The sequence below is a fragment of the Gossypium arboreum genome, chromosome 8 (genome assembly GCF_025698485.1).
Source record: "Gossypium arboreum isolate Shixiya-1 chromosome 8, ASM2569848v2, whole genome shotgun sequence".
In the NCBI taxonomy this organism is placed as follows: Eukaryota; Viridiplantae; Streptophyta; class Magnoliopsida; order Malvales; family Malvaceae; genus Gossypium; species Gossypium arboreum.
The window spans coordinates 13,022,338-13,029,118 of NC_069077.1; the positions used below are offsets into that span (position 1 = coordinate 13,022,338).

General features: G+C 36.4%; 1 non-coding gene across 1 annotated transcript; it reads left to right on the forward strand.

The window, feature by feature from the left end:
* Positions 1-3,449: 3,449 nt before the first annotated feature.
* Positions 3,450-3,554, forward strand: LOC128280000 (small nucleolar RNA R71). Its single transcript, XR_008270182.1, has one exon. It is a non-coding gene; the product is annotated as a small nucleolar RNA R71 (small nucleolar RNA).
* The last annotated feature ends 3,227 nt before the right edge of the window (positions 3,555-6,781 follow it).

A 6,781-nucleotide genomic window follows, 5' to 3' on the forward strand; every position in this document is an offset into this window, starting at 1 on the left:
GATGTGTCAACCCTTTTGGTGTAACGTTAGCAGCTAAATAATTTGCTATATCTGCATACCAAGGTACCTCAGAGTCAGATATGGCGAAGAGTTGTTCTTTAGGGAATGTGTCATTTATCTCATGCTCGTCAAATCCCTTGAGATGTGGGTTTTCTAATCTGGATAGATGATCTGCAGCAAAATTTTCTGCTCCTTCTTATCTTGAATTTCTAGATCAAATTCCTGCAACAACAAAATCTATCTTATTAGTCGAGGTTTTGCATCTATTTTAGTAAGCAGGTATCGAAGTGATGAATGGTCAGTGTAAACGATAACTTTAGATAATATTAAATATGGTCTAAATTTATCGAATGCAAAAACTACAGCCAATAATTCTTTCTCAGTCGTCGTGTAATTTTCTTACGTGGCTGTCAAAGTTTTGCTAGCATAATAGATCGGTTGAAAGTGCTTGTCTCTTCGCTGTCCAAGAACCGTACCTACTGCAAAATCACTCACATCACACATTAGTTCAAAGGGTAAATTCCAATCAGGTGCAACTACAATCGGGGCATTAATTAATTTATCCTTAAGAGTGTTAAATGCTTCTAAATATTCCTGACTAAAATTGAAAGGTACATCTTTTTCTAGTAAATTCGTTAAAGGCTTAGCTATTTTAGAAAAGTCTTTAATGAATCTATTATAAAATCCTCCATGTCCTAAAAAGCTTCTAATAGCCTTAACTGAACTAGGGGGAGGTAGTTTCTCAATAGTATTGATTTTCGCTTTATCAACCTTGATTCCTTTACTAGAAATTTTGTGTCCTAATACAATCCCTTCACGAACTATGAAATGACATCTTTTCCCAATTTAGCACAAGATTCATTTCCTCATATCTCATTAGAACTCGTTTTAAATTTTTAAGGCAAAGATAGAAAGAGTTGCTGAATACCGAGAAGTCGTCCATAAATACCTCCATAATGTCTTCAACGAGTTCATCAAAAATTGCCAACATGCATCGCTGAAAAGTAGCAGGAGTATTACATAAACCAAAATGCATTCGTCGATAAGAAAACGTACTGTATGGACATGAAAATGTTGTTTTCTCTTGGTCTTCAGGAGCTACTGGGATTTGGAAGTAACTAGAGAGTCCATCTAGGAAGCAATAATACATATGCCCAGATAATCTTTCCAACATCTGATCAATGAATGGTAGGGGAAAGTGATCTTTTCTTATGGCATCGTTCAATTTCCTATAGTCAATGCAGACTCTCGATCCCGTGACTGTTCACGTTGGAATTAATTCGTTCTTCTCATTGGCTATAACAGTCATGCCTCCTTTCTTAGGAACAACCTGCACAGGACTTACCCAAGAGCTGTCAGAAATAGGATAAATAATTCCAACATCTAAGAGTTTAATTACCTCTGCTTTCACAACTTTTTTCATATTAGGATTCAGTCGTCTTTGAGCTTGCACACAAGGTTTATATTCATCTTCTATTAAAATTTTATGTGTGCAAAAAGAAGGACTGATCCCTCATATGTCAGATTTTCTAAGCTATGGCTCTTTTGTGCTCCTTCAACACTTAGAGTAACTCGTCATTTTTGGTTGGCTGTAAATCTGAAGCAATAATCACAGGTAATGTGGAATTATTTCCAAGAAATGCATATTCTAAATGATTTTGTAGTTACTTCAATTCCAATTTAGAAGGTTCTTCAACAGAGGGTTTTAACTTTAATTCATTGTTTACCTCAATATCTTCATAGCTCTTATGTCTCAATGAGGGCTCATTGGCATTTAGTTCAGCTTTTATCTTACCTATCGCAGAATCATCGCTATTTACCTCCTTTCCTTGGGCAAGACACGATTCCAACATGTCCTTATGTATGATTTCCTGTAAAGAATCTTGAATAGCATGATCAATAGAGTCAATAAAATAACATGAATCATCCTGTTCCCTAGAAAATCTCATGGCATCATATATTTTAAAAATAATCTCTTCGTCACCTACCCTAAGCATATGTTTACCATCACCCAAATTAATAACAGCTTGAGCAGTGGCTAAAAATGGACGACCTAAAATTAAAGGCACCACAACATCCTCATCCATGTCAAGCATAACAAAATCAACAGGGAATATAAATTTATCTACTTTTACAAGCACATCCTCTATAATACCCCTAGGATATTTACCAAATCTATTGGCTAGTTGAATACTCATCCTAGAGGGTTTCGGTCCCCCAAGACCAAGTTGCTTGAACATTTTGTAAGGCATCAGATTAATATTCACCCCTAGATCAGCCAGTGCCTTTTCAACATTTAAGCTACCAATTAAGCAGGGAATAGTAAAACTTTCTGGATCCTTCAATTTGGTTGGCAGTTTATTCTGGAGTATGACCGAGCATTCCTCGTTTAGCTCTACTGTGGACAATTCTTCAAACTTCATTTTGTTTGTCAAAAGTTCCTTCAAAAATTTTGTGTATGGAGGCATCTGCGAGATAGCTTCAACAAAGGGTAAGTTAATATGCAACTGTTTAAAGAGTTCAAGAAATTTACCAAATTGTGTATTCATGCGGTCTTTCTTCAACTTTGCTGGATATGGGATTCGTGGTCTATACTCCATCGGTACTGAATTTTCATTATTGTCGAGTTTTACCTCTTCTCCTTCGTTTCTGTCAGCTTCTTGTGGTGGCTTCTTTTCAGATTCAGTAACACTTTCTCACTCCTTAGTGTAACTGCTTTCACATGCTCTTTTGGATTGGGTTCGGTGTTACTAGGTAGACTCCCTGTTGGTCTTTCTGAAATCATATTAACCAGTTGTCCAATTTGATTCTCGAGTCCTTGAATTGATGCTTGCTGATTTTTAAGTGCAGTTTCAGTGTTCTAAAAACGGGTTTCCATTACTGAAATAAACTTTATCATCATTTCTTCAAGGTTCGACTTTTTCTCTTGCTAGTAAGGTTGTTGTTGGAAGCCTAGAGGGGGTGGTGATCGTTGATTTCCTTGGCCTCCCCATGAGAAATTTGGGTGGTTCCTCCAACCTGCGTTGTAAGTGTTACTATAAGGATTATTTTGAGGTCGAGGATTATTACCCATATAGTTCAATTGCTCGTTCTTCATGTTGGGGCCATAAGGTGGATATTCTAAATTGTTTCATCCACCTCCACTAGCATCGCACTGTATTACTAGATTTACCTGCGTAGAACTAAGTAATCCGTCAATTTTTCTATTCAAAAGTTCTAACTGATTAGAAAGCATAGCAACCGAATCGATGTTAAAAACATCGACTACTTTTTTCAGCTTTGTCCTCATGACTTGCCACTGATAATTATTCAGTGACATCTCTTCTATGAACTCATAAGCCTCTTCAGGTGTTTTGTTATTGATAGTTCCACCAGCTGCTGCGTCGATCATTTGTCTAGTCGAGGGATTTAACCCATTGTGGAAAGTTTGAACTTGTAGCCAAAGGGATAATCCATGATGAGGGCATTTTCTCAATAGATCTTTCTATCTCTCCCATGCATCATAAAGTGTTTCTAAATCTCTCTGCACAAAAGAAGAGATATCATTCCATAATTTAGCCATTTCAGCCGGCAAAAAATATTTAAGCAAAAATTTTTTTGGTCATTTGTTCCCAAGTGGTGATTGACCCTAGAGGTAACGAGTTCAACCACTCTTTAGCTTTATTCCTTAATGAAAAGGGAAACAACCAAAGGCGGATGGCATCGTCAGAAACGTCATTCATCTTAAAGGTGCCGCAGAATTCTAGAAAATTTGCTAAATGGGTGTTTGGATCCTCGTCCTGCAAACCATCAAACTGAACAAACTGTTGTATCATTTGGATCGTGTTAGGTTCCAGTTCAAAATTATATGCAGCGACAGTAGGTCTAACTATACTCGATTTAGTTCCTGTTAAAATAGGTTAGCATAATCATTCATAGTACGAGGAGCAGGATTTTGATCTATTGGATTTACAGCAACCACAGGAGGTAGTGAATTATTCTGATTATCATCCATCTCATCGATCGTAGTATGAATATCGTCCTTTCGCCCTTCTTCTATGTATTGTAGGCTTCACCTTATTCCTCTTCGGTTTCTTCAAGCTATGCTCTCAATTTCACTATCAAAAAGTAGAGGTCTTGACGAGTTTCTTCTAGTCATAAACTATAAAAACCTGCCGGATGTAAAGAAAAGAAAAGTAGTAAAAAAAACAAAATTAAATTGCAATAATTAAAAATGGCTAAAGTAATAAAAATTAAGCATTCCTAATATCTTAGTCCCCGGCAACGGCGCCAAAAACTTGATGGTCATAAAACTAACTAAAAATTCGACTAAGGCAAGCGCACCTATCGTACAGTACTATAGTTGTGGTGAGATCGGAAATATCGTATCCACGAGGACTAAAAGTACTAGTAATTACTATCTTTTTATTGTCTAGCCTAAGAATGGAAGAGATATTTTAAAACTAAAATTAACTATCTAACTAACTAAGGTTATGACAGAGATTAAAGTTGAAAATACTTTTTAGAAAACCAATGGAGAAGACAATACCTAAGGAAGAATCCACCTAAACTTCACTTATTACCTCTGAGTTAAATGATTTATTCACTTGATTTAAACCGTAGAAATCTTTGATTTATGTTAATATCTCTCTCAAGACTAAAAACAACTGACTCTAGGTTGATTAATTGAAATCTCTTTCTAATTAAAACCCTTATTGTCGCATTAACTCGATCTATAGATTCCCTTATTAGATTTGACCCTAATCCGACAGATTTATGTCGTCCTATCTCTAGGATTGCATGCAAATCCGCTTAATTATGAATGATCTACTCTTAAACAGGGACTTTTGCTCCACTGAATAAGCACACCAAAAACCTGAATTAATATCCTGGAATATTAAAGCAAGGGTTAAATTCACAATTAAAAATAAGAACAAGTATTTATCATATAACTCAAATAATAATAAGATCCATATTAGGTTTTATCTCCCTTAGGTATTTAAGGAGTTTAGTTCATATTAATAATGGAAAATATCTCAAAGTTTGGAAAACAACAAAGCATAAATAAACCCAAAGAACTTTTAGGAAATTGGATGGAAATCTTTAGTCTTGATGTAGATCCTACCTCTAAGGTGATTCTGATGGTTGTCCTTGAGTATTTTCTGCCGTTAACTCTGCGCCTCCCCTTTAATCCTTTTCTAGGGTCTTTAAATAGACTTTAGAATGCCCAAATTAGCCCAAAATTGGCCTTTTTCGAGTAGAATTAGACTTAGGCTCGACAGGGACACGGCCGTGTGCCACGCCCGTGTGAAGGTGCTCAGGCCATGTGTAATTCTGACTTGGTTTTGTATCGACACGGCCATGACACACGAGTGTGTGGTTTACTCGTGTGTCACACACGGGCGTGTGGAAGTGCCTAGGCCGTATGCCATGCTGAATTATGCCCATTTTGTCCGTTTTTGTCCCATTTCTTGCTCTTTTTGCCTTCCAATGCTTGCCTAAGTATAAAACATGAATTTAAAGGATTAGGAGCATCGAATTCAATGAAACCAAGGAAAAATCATCCATAAATATGCCAAGAATGGGGTAAAAATATGTATATATTACAGTTTATCAGATATATTGTTCAACATTGATCTAGGCATTAACACAAGTTGCAACGATGTGTATACAAGGGTAACAAAGTGTTTGGAACTCCTCGTAATTGCACTATTTGTTTCAGAGATCAACTCTATATAACCTAAGTCGGATATAAGGTCGACGACCGATGGACTTGATAACTCAAAAAGTTTCTAACTGTCGAAAACATATTTCTACATTCATCGACCTCGATTTCTGATGGTTCACATTCATTGCCTTCCTAACCTCCTTGACAAACACTTTTCTTGCCTCCATCTGGTTTACTTGTTTCAACCTCATTCATGGCATCAAGGTTACCAACCTATAGAACGTAGCTAAAAAAACAAATGAAATTGGAAGATGTCGTGTTCACTTCAAGACAGATTTAATCGCCTCTACCAAGTTAATGATTATATGACCATATAAAGACTCGTCATCAAAACTTTGAGCCTATTAATATGACTCCAAGATACCCAACCACTCTCGAAAAGGAGACTTTATCCTACTGTACATGTCACCCTCAAGTCTGGTCAACCTGTGCCTCAAACGGTGTTGTTCTAACCCATATGCTATATATGTATTCTGAAGAGACATATTACCTTTTCGAATTAATTTGTGGAAATATTATGAACATTTAAAAAATATGTTGAAACCAAATTATATCCATGTTTACAAATTGTTTTCGCCAATCTACATTCTTGTACTCTTGGTGAAAGTCGGAGGCAATGTGTTTGATATAGTAAACGTATCTCCACAGAATACCGAAACGCATAATTGCAACAATTAGTCTCTTCGATCTAACAGTTATGATGCAAATATTGACGTCCCTAACAACATATGTCCCCAAGTTTGTCAAGAAGAATTTTCATAACTCCATGTTCTCCAACTCCATAATGGCAAACACTATTAGGAGCATGTTTCAGTTCCCGTATTTAGTAATCACAATATGTAGAATATGGATATATTTTCCATATAGTCAGGTCCCATCAACCTATACAAGCGGCTAGCAGTGCGAAAATACCCACAATGGCAAACACTATCAGGAGCATGTTTCAGTTCTCGTATTTAGTAATCACAATATGTAGAATATGGATATATTTTCCATATATTCAGGTCCCATCGACCTATACAAGCGGCTAGCAGTGCGAAAATACCCACATGCATAGATCGAACGTTTATAACA